Source organism: Dreissena polymorpha, chromosome 11 (assembly GCF_020536995.1).
Source record: "Dreissena polymorpha isolate Duluth1 chromosome 11, UMN_Dpol_1.0, whole genome shotgun sequence".
Taxonomy (NCBI): Eukaryota; Metazoa; Mollusca; class Bivalvia; order Myida; family Dreissenidae; genus Dreissena; species Dreissena polymorpha.
In genome coordinates, this window is record NC_068365.1 from 18452347 (window position 1) to 18467314 (window position 14968).

Sequence of the window (14968 nt, forward strand, 5' to 3'; positions counted from 1 at the left end):
GACATCATATGTTGACGTCAAACTAGAAGAGGAGAAAGCACCAAGTAATTAACCATTGCTCGTTTCACGGATTAGTCATGTCTTGAGTACGCATGCGGTCTATCGACTGTTGTATTATCTAATGACAATGGCGGGTTGACGTCCCTTTACGTCCGTTGCATGCGTCATGATTCGTCGTTACCTTTGGGAACGTGATTTTGCACACGTTTCCGTCGGAAATCGCACACGTCACCATTGAGTGTTCCAATTTATATTAATATTATTCACTTATTTAGTTGGTCAGTACCACGCACACAGCCGGACATAGAAGGCACTCAGTTTGTTATTTCATGGGCCGTTAGGCCGCCGCATGTATCTTATAGTTCAGTATATCGTGCGGACATCGGAAACGTTGTGTTATAATTAAATCAACAGAAATTGACGCTATGAATACTGAAATTAACTCGTGCATTTTTCTCGTGTATAACAACGACTACGTTACAAGGTAAAATGTATGCGCAAACTTTTAAGCGATACATTTCATATTGGTTTTACCATTAACAATATTAAAGGGGCCTTTTCACAGATTTTGGCATTTTTTAACTTATTCATTAAATGCTTTATATCGATAAATGTAAACATTGGATCGTAAAAGCTCCAGTAAAAAATCAAGAATAAAATTAAAAAATGGAAAAGAACATTGCCCGGACCAGGTTTCGAACCAGTGACACCTGGAGTCCTGCCAGAGTCCTGAAGTAAAAACGCTTTAGCCTACTGAGCTATTCCGCCGAGTACATATTCATGAAGTATTTTATACCTTATATAAGCAATCTTCGTAGTTTCACAAAATTTAACGACAAAAACAGAACTCTCCAAATTATTAAATCGTTTCGCGTTGCAACGCTTTATAATTTTTAGGTTTTAAAATCGTCAAAAGATGCATATAATGGCTATATTTGACCATGGTAAATGTTCAGTATTACTGTTTCCTCACAAATATCATAACTAAAACGAAAATTTACGAATCTGAAACAACTTTTTTCAATTTTGTCAATTTACCAAAGCGTGAAAAGATCCCTTTAAAGGCGCTTACTTGTTTTTCGAGCCCTCTATGTTGACGCAAATTGTTTTAAAATATATTTAAAATAAATAAATACTTTGACAAATATTCACTAGCAAGTAAATGAATTTATTATGACGATATTTACTTGAATAGTTCAAATTTTGTCCCCATTAAGCAGTAGCATCATGTATCGTGCATTTTGAAATGTATTTTCATCGATTTGCGATTAAAAGAAACTCAGGTTATGAAATGACACCAATGTGAATTTAAACCAAACTTCTAGACACTTTGTACTTATGAAAACCTTGATTTTTTACTTGTTATAGTATACTTAATTCGTCGTGGATAAGCTTATGATTAAGAAAATACAACTTCTGGCGTAGTGACTAAGTATGCCACTCTCTTAAATCCACTACTTTCTCCAACTAATCATTTTAAATGATGCTCAATATGTTTATAGTTATATTGATTAAGATCAGTTCTGTATAGTGATGTGGCGATCCCTGAACTATTTTATCATGTTTTTGTAGGTGACCCAATAAAAAAAGTATATGATACAAGGTAATCTATGTGTCAGTGCTCAATGTAGGATTTGAAATGGTCAGTGAGCTAAATTGTCAAAAGGGCACTTAAAAGCGCGTATTCATGTGATTCCTTTGGCATGTACTCCATACAGCATATTGTATATATGTTTATATTTCTTATTTATAGTTCCCTGCAACACCCATAAGGGTGTATTTAAGTTACAGTAATGCATTTAAAATTGAAATGAAACTTTAGGAAGTAAGCAGCTTTATACACTTTTATAATTCTGTTTTGTGTATGATTAATAAATACTTTAAAATATGTATTAAAAGAAATATACCATTTTATATTGCTCTTTCGAAGAATTATATCACTTATACCCTAACTAGATGTTCAGAACATAATTTGAATAAAACATATAACATAGAGACATTCAGTTTTATTATCCATTAAACCAAACGCATTAAGTACGGGGGTATGATACTGGGGTATATTATTTCAAGTGTTTAAATGGGTACACTTGAACTTTAAACGTGTATAAGAATTTATGTATGAAAAGCAGTGTAATCAATGCATTTGTCTGTACTACTGTCAGCAACCATTATCGGGATTGTCATTTTATGATTTATGTGGTAAAATATTAAATACATAACCATTAAAAATCAATATGTTAAGATGTTGATGTCTAGTGCAAACCGATGTGCCAAAGGTCACGATCACAAATACAGGCCAAAAGGTTAAATATGTAGAAGGATTAAAAAATATCAGGACATATTTTAAATAACTTTCTACAAATCATCACTTTGTGGAAAGTCGCACGGAACCCATTTACCAGATTCTCAAAGGTCAAGGTTACATTTGATAGATCCAAGTTGAAATATTTCGTTTGTTCAGATCGTTGCTACCAAATGCTCATTATTTATCATTAATGTTACTATTAAAATGACACAAATTATAACTATTTTGTAGTGTGTAACCCATTTCTGTTTGCATTCAAGGTATAGGTCAAACTTACATATTAAGATCAAAGGTAAACTATGGTGAGATGAAAAATTTGAAAGATTAATGCATGTTATTAATATTAAATAAAACCAGTAAACATTACGCATAATGACACCTACATGTAAGCTGCAAGTCTAGGCTTACTTGACTGAAAAACTATGAATGCTCTTCCTTTTTTACTTGGAGGCAAATGGCGTACAGTACAATTAATTGTACGCTACACACATTATGTGAGTGAACGGGAATCAGCTGAACTAGCCGCCATTCACGGCAGAAATAAACTGGTGATGTAAATGATTGACAAGGAGGTTGTTTATGTCGAGTCTGAAATTATTACTAAGCACAATTGTGAACCTGTTTCTTCGATGAGAACAAAAATGAGACAATTAAGACACATAAAAAGGTCTTAGCAGCACGGAGATGACTTTAATGCAAGACCAATAATAACATAATTAAAGCCACACACTTTGCCTCTGATCTTGAAATGAAATACATGTTAATCAATACATATAGATGCAATTTGAAAGTGTGAAAAATAGTCATTAAATCTATAGCCTAGTTAGCAATTAATTTATTATTTTTTAAACGGTTCCGCTTTTTTAACAAAAAGAAGGATTTCCATACACATACGTCCATTTACGCGATTATCTTTAAGTTTTAAATTGCAAAAAAGACGGATTTCTACCTTGTAACCACCAGATATATTCTAATTGGCATATATAAAATTAAATGTATTGCCTAGTAAGCAAGTAATTTATTATTTTTTAAACGGTACCACTTTTAAAACCGAAAGTAGGATTTCTAAACGTATATACGTTCATTAAATTTCGACAAACGCGATTATTTGTAAGTTTTAAAGCGAAAAAGACGGATTTTTACCTTGTTACCACCAGCTATATTCTAATTGGCATAGATAAAATATGTTTCTTATTTATACTTAAATTTACTATGCCAAATGAGTTGTGTGGCTTTAATATTTTTTACAGATGATTAGATTAACGTATTGTATGTTATCCTCTTCAGGCTCTCGACATCTTTTAAAGAAGTGATAACGATTCACATAATTGTTGAAAACGATGCTCCTTTTCTCAATGTTACCTGTACTTTTCGCCAAAAAGTGCGAAATAAAACAACGCTGTCCCTTACATGGGCAACATGTGTAATTAACTAAGGCAACAGGCAATCAATTGAAACATTAGTGAAAATTACAATTTTAACAAGTTTGTATGTTTTGATAATATTGTAATATAGAAGATGCAATGTTGTTAAAAACATATTGAATAGTTGTTTTAACCAGATATTAAAAACGTTGAAAACCCTAATTACTAGATTGGGATTTAACCTTTTGATGTTTGAGCCACTACTAAACGGCCACCGGAAAAACTTTGCGAAACCGAAATTTCGCAAACTTAAGTAACCTTTTTCTTGAAGATTTGCTTATTTGTGATAAAGTATAAGATAAAAGTCTTACTTATGATTAATAATTGGTTATTTTTGCTTAAATAACGCGTTTTCTTCACTATGAACTTTATTTGCAAAGTTGGGGAACCCATGGGATTTTTGAATATTCCCATGGGATTATTCTTTTTCCCGTGGGTTTTTCGGTTTCACCCATGGGATTTTTCTCCAGCTTTTTTATGGGGGAAAAAAACCCATGGGATTTTCAAAAAAATAAACACGTTTGTTTATGCTAAGTTATCAATTTTAAGATTTGTTAAAGCATTTGTGCTTATTTTCGTTCAATTTTCGTTGATAAAAAAAAAATCCCATTTTTTTATGGGAAAAAAAATCCCATGGGATTTTTTTCTGATTTTTAGAGGTTTATTCATGTAACGTTCAGAAACACTACATTTTAACAAATGATGAACAATTCTCGCGATTTTAACGCGTTAAATCGTTTTTTTTTTAATAAAAAATCCCATGGTATTTTTCCCCCATGGGATTTTTTCCCCATGAGATTTTTTCCAATGGGATTTTTTAGGTATAAGTTTCTAAAAGCTATATAATAATAATAAAAAATAAAAATAAAATAATAATTATAATAATAATAATAATAATAATAATAATAATAATAATAATAACAATAATAATCGTGCTCAATATGAGTAATTTGTACTTTTAAGCGACTAACATTTTTATTCGAGCCGATCGTCGAGTCCGAATGGTGAGAATGACAGCAATTTACCAGTACAAATAAATCTCACTTGTGTAAAGAACGCTACCGTACTATACAAATAATCTTGATAACAATTAATATCATTTCTCGACTGAAAATGAAAACAGTATGGATATTGATGTCAGCAATATGATAAATATTGACAAAATGAAAAACCTTGACAATAATTCCGTGTCGAATACGCATTGGATTATAGCAATCAAATTCATATAAGCATTGATAAGATAATATGCGAAAATGGGTCTTATGTCATATACGGCCAGCGTAGCTCCATTCCGTATTGTTCGGTATTAAGTCACGTCAAGTTTCGTGGTCGAATTATAGCATGATAATTATTTTCACATTACGCGAATCATATGAGTTTCCCTATATATATTGTATTAAAATTTATGTTACACTATTGTGCGATGATGAAAATTGTTTGGATTTTTCGATTGTGTTAATATAAGCTATGCATTACCGAATGCGGTTGACGGTTAACACAGATCAAATAGAATGAGATAACCGTTATATAATGATGGAACACACAAAATGCAAGAGCGCCCAATATTTATTTTTCTATTTGATATACATGTATACACACATCGGCCATCTTCATATAGTTTCACAGTCTTTTAAAAGACGTCATCATATTCAATGTTGCGTCAACTTCACGAACTTAGAGAATGTTTAGGTGTTTTTTAGTTTTTTATTCCACGTTATACACAGTTGCAGTATTTCATTGTCTGGTGAATACATTTGTTCCTCTCAATATTTATATCACATATGCTGTCGATTTGATTTCATCAGAATAAGTCAGCGAACACTCAGTAAAAAACCTGAAAACAGTGAAAATTATCCACTATACTATTCATTTTTCGATCATAGACGTTTTTGTTTTAATATTGGGATAAAAACAAAAATCAATCAGTGATTTGATTCTGATTATTGTGAAATGAGAAATAATTATTATTCCAGCCCAAAAAGTACACACCATATACATAACATAATTGATTTGGTAAACAATAATTCGAGAACATAATAAATATCATGCGAAAAATATAAAATAATGGAACATTTTACATTTTATATCGTTTATATATGTGTATATCTAATTAGTGTGCATAGTGAATGTTTTAAGATTTTTGGTACAAAAAGGTGTATTATTTTAAAGATTTGCACTAATCTTAGTAGATTAAATTCAAATCAATTCAATAAACGATGACAAATTCAATAGTGATACTTCTGGATACTTCTGGATAACACTTTAATCGGCTTAGCAAATCGACTAGGTAAAAATATTTTTCTTTTCTGCAAATACACGTTAATATTTAACCCAACAATACAGTAACTTATAACCTTTTCCAGACACGGCACGTCTACGGAAAATAGTTTACGGTGACACTGTGCATATGATGAAAATGCACTAATTTAACGAAGTACCTGCGCAGGCGTGAAAATAATTACACCAAACATATATCCACGATGGATACACTATATTATATTATATTATATAATATTACAGTATATTATAGTATATTATAGTATATTATAGTATAGTATAGTATAGTATGGTATGGTATGGTATGGTATGGTATGGTATGGTATGGTATGGTATGGTATGGTATGGTATGGTATGGTATGGTATGTATGGTATGGTATGGTATGGTATGGTATGGTATGGTATGGTATGGTATGGTATGGTATGGTAGGGTATGGTAGGGTAGGGTAGGGTAGGGTAGGGTAGGGTAGAGTAGAGTAGAGTAGAGTAGAGTAGAGTAGAGTAGAGTAGAGTAGAGTAGAGAAGAGTAGAGTAGAGTAGAGTAGAGTAGAGTAGAGTAGAGTAGAGTAGAGTAGAGTAGAGTAGAGTAGAGTAGAGTAGAGTAGAGTAGAGTAGAGTAGAGTAGAGTAGAGTAGAGTAAGAGTAGAGTAGAGTAGAGTAGAGTAGAGTAGAGTAGAGTAGAGTAGAGTAGAGTAGAGTAGAGTAGAGTAGAGTAGAGTAGCGTAGAGTAGAGTAGAGTAGAGTAGAGTAGAGTAGAGTAGAGTAGAGTAGAGTAGAGTAGAGTAGAGTAGAGTAGAGTAGAGTAGAGTAGAGAAGAGCAGAGCAGAGCAGAGCATAGCATAGTATATATAAAATTGTGCGTACAATTAATTTTGGTTTTTCGTTTTGATGGCCTCTCTGACAGCATATTCACAGAAAAAAAAAGACGATAAAACCTACATGATATGAAATCATACTCATTGTTTACTTTGCGAAAATTATAATATAATAGATATACAATGTACCACAATTGTATCGTATCGTAACGAAGAGCTTTGATCTTGGTGATCGTGTTGATCGTTGAATTTCATTGACCGCATTGACATGTGTTCGTGTGCGGTTGCAAAACAGCGAGGACATAGAAAAAGCATATTTAAAAACCCATTTTTCTCAATTGGAACGCTCTTAACGGACCTATGTACTCGTAAACGGGTGACGCATGGACTTTTGTATTGTATTGGTTACACTAAAGTATATGTAAATATAACATGACATAGTAATAATAAGTCTTCAGAAAGTATTTTCCAAACGAATCAGATGAAACAAATGATATCGTACTACCTTATTTACAATATGCTATACACTTTTGCAATTTAGTTATCAATGTTTAATCAAAGCATAAATCAGCATATGTTGCCTCTTAGCAGGGATTTCGGTAATCCTTAACAAGCACATAAACCCGCGCCGGTACCGAAATCCCCTCTGTACAAACCTTCAAGTGTAAAAAATACTGATTTAGGTTTAAATAAAGGGCACAATAGTATTTTTGGCCACCGAAAAGCACTTCCGCGTCAACAAAACGATTGAAATTATGTCAGAAACCCAGCTTTTCATTGTATATATTTCAATACACCATCGGCCGCCGAGAGCGGAATACTACGCTTGGCCGCTAAACAATGTGGATTGCATCAAATTAAATGTCAATTTTCGATTTTGTTACAAAAATAAACACTGCTATTTTATAAATATGTCAAGCACGTACACTTAACAAAAAAAATCGATATATCTTTATGTAATGTAGAAAAGTAAAGCGCTTTATATATAACAATGTATTATAATGTCTCTCTGGATGAGTAAAAAAAACTAAACAAAACCATGTAGAACATATAATATGTTTTCATTATTTAAAAAAAAAAATTAATGATGCACCTGATGTTTTATAATTGTTATAAGTTCACGTGTCATTGAACGAGGGAGAGATGCGAATTAAATTACACATAATTAAAAACTGATACTATACTGTCAGCTTGATTTATAAATTGTGTTCCATCGCGCCAATATATTCATTGTTCCATGAAATTGTGTATAAAAGCAAAACGATTGAAATTATGTCAGAAATCCTGCTTTTCACATGAAATGATCTTTAACACTTCATTTATTCCAATCAGGTAAATAATAAATACAATAATAGGGGAAGTCTATACTGTGTATTAGCAACCTGTTGTGGTGATCCATATCTTATCCGCCCAATACACATCCACCTGGCTACTGTACAGAAACAATTAGATTTACTTCCAAAATAACTGATTTCATTTATTGCTAACTTGTTGTCTACATTTTAAATTAACAACGATAATGGATCAACATCACCGTTGCACAATTATTAAGTTCACAGTAATCTGTACTTTAAATAGAAATAGCCTAATTAAAGACGGTGCTAATAAAGAACAAGGCGTGAATGTGGATATTAAGAAATAAGATCCTTTTTTGCATGACACTGGCAGTATATCATTTTATCTTATATAAATAAGCCACATTTAAGACATGGATAAAATTAAAATAAGACACATTTGCATCTTTCATTTCTTGAAAAAAATAAGCACGCAGTCACATATAAATAAGATACATTGAAGGCACAGAAAAAAAAATAAGACACATTTGCATCTTTCACTAAATTTTCTTTAAAAAAAAACATGTGAAACTGAAGAAAAACATTTATTACTGACACATTATTCTAAAAGTCGACTGACAACTTAAGTTCAAAGAGGGATTTACAATTAAATAAGATCCATTTTCGCATGATGCTGGTTGTAGAGCAAGCAATACATTTCTTACTGACACATTATTCTAAAAGTCGACAGGCAACATAAATTCAAAGAGGGAACCACAATTTAATAAGATCAATTTTCGCATGATACTGGTTGTATAGCAAGTAGTCACTTATATTACAGCTTGCATTAGTTGCAATAATTTTGTTAAGTGCGCGTGCCACTGAACGTTGCGTTAAGCGAGAGTGTTGTCATTTTGTTAGTTTTATATTTTGGTATTATGTATGATTATTGCTTGTTTTGAATTTGAAATAAACGCTTTCTGGCAAATAAGCATCGTCTTAATTTTAATACAAATAATGAACATTTGACATACAAAATGTCCAATAACATACCGGCAATAACATTATATATATGTTAATTTCTTTGCATGTTTATACCGAAATTATAGCCGACATCGGCAGTTAGGGAAATTTTGTGACACACTTTAACACATCAAACATGCATGATAGTTCTTTTTCATATGATATCCCCCTGGTTGCTTACCGGTGTATTGATGCAGTTGATAACGAGCACCCCGCCGGGACTACAGTAGGGTGCTAATACACACGTGTATGGTTTTCAATACCCGATCCATGCTACAACGTGTAAGAACGGGAATTTCGGTAATTCTACCTTTTTAAGGCTCGGATATCGAAATCACCGTTACTCCGATAAACGATCATAATAAGGCTTATGTATGAAGTGAAAGGACAGTTGAAAGTTTCCATTGTGCACGTTAAGGATTCTGATAATATGGTGACAAAGGCAGCAGTCCTTTGTAGTATTGTGTTTGACCGGAGAGTAGCGTGATCTGTGTCGGTGTTGGGCGCTCTGAGGGCGCAATCCGGCTACATAGGTACATAGGAACCTCTTGTGGCTATAGTCCATGGATCGGGTTCGGCAGACAGGGAACATGTAAATGTTTATATGTATGTTTATACCTTAATTACCTAAACGTATATTTATCCTGGTTACTTATTTACTGAGGTTTGAGTTAGTCGCAATGATTGTAGATACGTTGTACAATATTTAGTAAGTATTTGGAGGACAAGTGGCACGGGCACGCGCTTTATTATCACTTATGCAAGGAACGCGTTTTGTTTATATTCGTATTTTTGATATTCCGATAGGCTTAAGAGCGGTAATTTATTCAAGTAAAACGCGAGATTTTTTGCGATGCCTTTTTATAACTCTTGTTTAATTAATTACATACGAATATACAGCTAAATTTAAGATGATTTTTACCAGAATTTTTTTTCGGAGAAAGATATATTGAGATTTTGATATTCCATAGAATGCGAGTTTCCATATATATTTTATATTGCAGGGGAGGTAATTTAAAATGTTAAAGTCTCCGAATTGGTCTTTGTTGTATCTATTTACGTTTATTTTCAAGCTAATGGCGATTAAAAAAATAATTATTATTAGTATGTGCTCACATGGATATTGGTACGGATATATCGTGATCATATAATTGTTACTACATCCATTTCATTCATCATTCAGGTCGGGCTACACAAATCTCGTGAAGAGGCCAGTAGGACCTGTAAACAAACTCTGATACACACACTCTTCACTCATCATGGCGCTCTCGCATATCTGAGGCGATATGTAAGACCGATGTCATATATAATACTGTATTCGCTGGTATTTTCGGTTAATATGTTAGATTGTTTAGGACACAATGAATCTAGTGTATTTATATTTAATCGAAGTGAGCTCATTGTTGTTTCTCGCGGTATTCAATTTCTGGTAATAGTTTCGCGATTAAAGACGTCGGTTCTCGGTTAGGAGTTAGGTGTGGAATGTTCTTATTTGTTAATGTGCCAAGTGCTTAAAGGCGGTTTATCGCACTTTATTAGTCGGCGTTTGAAGAGAATGGGTAATAAATGCAAATCATTAGGTGCTTAGAAGACTTAAGTACGGCAAGAACCACAACTCACTCTGCTAGGAACGATTACCACTGCTTGTCTGCAGCAGAGGACAAATGATTCTGCTCTAGCAGTGAATGTATATACCACGCCATTGGCCAGTCTAGTGTTTATCATTAAAATATGTACATATTGGCTGCTTTCATGGAAAACGGGGCTTAATGCACGTCAAATAAGATTAGCCTGTGCACAATGATAAGCATATGCAATGCGAACAAGATAATCAAGGACGACAACAGCGAACAACTTCAGTGCCTTCAGCGCTTTGATTTATAATATACATTATGTCCTATGTTATATGGCGTATAGCTGCTAATATATGTGTGTATAAAATATGTTAACCGTCTTTATTTTTTAAATAAATGAAATCATACTGAAACTCTACAAATTGAGGATTTACATGTTTTTATGAGCTGTAAAAGATTATTACAAACAACAATTATTATCTTTTTTAATGCAGACACTTTAAAAGACTGTGGGTGCGGACCCAGGATCCTGCGATAAATCAAACGTAAAGGTACTTTAGGTACTTAAGCTACGTTGATGAAACTCGGACATTGTTGACGCCCTGTCTTCAATAAATACTGTTTTTGAGTGAGGTAAAACTAACAAATGTATTTGTTAGCCAATTGACGTGTATCGTGGTATTTTGAAATTATTTTTAAAATAACTGGGCTAAGCATTGGTTTCGGTAGAAAAGACCTGCAACAATTTCGCTAGATTTGAACACATTTTAACACTCCGCATTATGATATTTTGATTCAATTATTCATATTTATACCAAGTGAGTTTTCATTTGACCGCCTTGCGGATACAGATCCATTAGCATGTGCTTGTGTATTATAATAACAATTAATGAGTTAATTTACTACTTACAGTATCGTTATTTTCATCAACATCATCGTTTTCATCGTTATCATCATCATCATCATCATCATCAACATCATCATCATCTCATCATCATCATCATCATCATCATCATCATCATCATCATCATCATCATCATCATCATCATCATCATCATCATCATCATCATCATCATCATCATCATCATCATCATCATCATCGTCATCATCATCGTCATCATCATCGTCATCATCATCGTCATCATCATCGTCATCATCATCATCATCATCATCATCGTCGTCGTCGTCGTCGTTGTCGTCGTCATCGTCGTCGTCGCCCTCGTCCTCGTCCTGCTCCTCCGCCTCCACCGCATCATCAGCAGCAGCATCGTCATCAGCAACAGCAGCAGCATTATCGTCACTATCACAAACAACATCGTTATGGTCGTCATCATCGTGATCATCATCATCAGTGTCATCATCATCATCATCGTCATTGTCATCGTCGTTGTTCTCCTCCTCGTCGTCGTCATCGTCATCATCGTCGTCATCGTCATCATCGTTATCATCATGAACAATTTCAACAACCGTAAAACCTATCGCTCAGCTCATTTTTGCAGTGAATTCGGATGTTATATCAAATCTTTTTGATTAATAGAGTTTGCTGCTTAATGTATTAATAACTAAATAATAATGTTGATAATATTGAAAATAAATGGTTTCAATTTTATTTATCCGTTTAAGATGCAGTATTTGACCAAGTCAATTTGTCGCTAAAAGTATTCATTACACATTCAATCCAAAAAGCGTTACGAGTTGCTATTGAAACTATAATCGCATTCCGATAAAAATGGTGTCTGTATTAGGGCCTGTTTAATTTCTACGCTTTATTGCAATTCATAAAAATATTGATAAGGGTACCCGTATATCTAGACACACTCTCTTATCCAAACAATCCTTGTGATCATAAACAAATAAACAATGAAATATAAATAAAATTTGATGATAAAAAATGGTATCTTCCTTTTTGCTGTTAGTTATCAACAGAGTAGCAAAACTTTTAAATATAAATTATATTCAATTCATAGCACGCTTAAAGATTTGAAGTTTATCTAAATCTATAAGCACAAACATATTTATGTTCGTTAATACAAAGCTGTAGCAGTTTTCTGATTGCGCTTGAAAAGATGTGATTGTTGTTGTTGCATTAATAGTATCATTAGTTTGTATTTCCAGATAAGGTATTCCACCATACATTTTGTTTTTAATCAGATGTCTTATAATTGGCATTGCAATATTTCAATAACGAGTAATTAACACAATTGACTTTATGTATTTTTAATTGTTTATCCATATTATCATTAACACTTGAGGGAAAAATAAGCTGTGTCATTTTTTATTTTTTATTTTACTTATGGTTCAGACAACTCTGCCTTTACTATATGCCGTAATAATTATAAGTTTCCGGTCACTTAAAGATATATTTTTTCGTGGTGGAAAATTTAAATACGAAAAATATTTAGAGACAAGTGTGTTATGCTTGTTTGTCAATTATTTAATTGAAGTAGAAATAATACATCAATGTACATAATTTTATTGTGTTGTTCCCTTCGTTCTTTACTTTAAAAATACAACTTAACAGCTTTGCAATCAACTGAAATAATATATAAAAAGTAAAAACAATAAACGTTTTGCTTTCTTAATACGATATCATTTCAAACGCTGTTGGAAGGAACCATTGCTTATTAGAGGTTTACAAGGTAATTTACCCAAGTACGCAAATGTAATGGTCGATTGCCCTTAGGCATGATTCTTTTTTATTACTTTAATGCGGTTGTAAAAATGCATGATCGAAGGGTCATCGGATAAGCAAAAACAGGGCCAAAATCTGATAAAATGGCGCTGTTTTACTGACTGTACGAAAATCCGTATGTCCGAAAATTTAGAATCATGAAAAAATATATATTTTGGCTTAAAAAGGAAATGTAAGAACATTTAGAATGTAAGAGAAAATACGGTGGTTTTATGGTGTTTAAATCGATTAGAAATAGCAAAACCCAAAGACATTATCTCAAGTGTGATTTTCAAAAGATTTTATGTGAATGTACACATACGGTAAAACTAGTCTATTAAAATGCAATACCTTCATTGGTTCTCATGTTTTTAATAATTATTAAACATAGGTATTTGTGAACACTTGTTGTTATATAATATTGAAATGTACACGCATACTGAAAATAAAGTCATTAGCATAACGGCTAAGTTGGTTTTTACTAAGATTGCAATAGTGTTTATTTTATTATTATGAATCTTATGAGGATAACTTTGATAGTATGACACAGAGTATCTGAAGAAGATATATACATTATCACATATGTTGTTGTTGTTGTTGTGGTTATTGTTTCAATATTTTTATGAGTATCATACATTCAATGACGAATAGCTATTAATTTGTCATACAAACACCATAATTAGTATTGGATTGCGGAGATTAAACAAATCGATTTCCTAGTAACTGATATAACTGATACATATTTTGAGCGACAATTTGAAACTAAATCTAGTATTATTTAAATTTGATTATTTTAATTGCAGACTTTTTTTATTAACCCCAATTTATGTGTACGCAACGTTTCTTTTATTTAAATCGCTGAGTACGAAGCATCAAGCTATTTTTTAATTAATTGACAGTGATCTTTAATGTATGTCATAATATAAATTGAAATCAATCTTAATTAAAGCTTGAGTGGTTGGTTTGTAATAAGTTTTGTAAATGTTGCTGTAGTATTAGTATGCACAATAAATACTAACGCTCTGGCATATTGTGATGGTGATATGATTATATATTGCACAATAAATATGTGATGATGTTCTTGTGATAATAATTAGGCTATAATTAGTTTTTGAATTAAGCTAGCTATTTTCAAATAAGATACAAACACATCCCAATCCTCAAATTATCAGTAAGTTATAGTATTGTTTGCCTCTCAGCGCATAATTAATTGAAGGCCTAGTTTATCTGTTAATCCTCGCCCCATGTGGTATTCCAGTGGGTACACTGATATTAATACACGATGTATTGGTCCACAATTAAAAACATGTCTCTCAGGTTACTGAAAAATGGCTGTGTAGATACAACAAATACTACTACAACGGAGACTAAGATAACACATGTTACAATTAATTTGTCTTCCTTGCGTTCTTCTTATACGACAAACACTTCTAAAACAAAAAAGCAAAAAGCCGCTACTGCTACTGCTTCGGCTACTCTTACTGCTACTGCTACTGCTGCCGCTGCCGCTGCCACTGCCACTGCCGCTGCCACTGCCGCTGCCACTGCCGATGCCACTGCCGCTGCCACTGCCGCTGCCACTGCCGCTGCCACTGCCACTGCCGC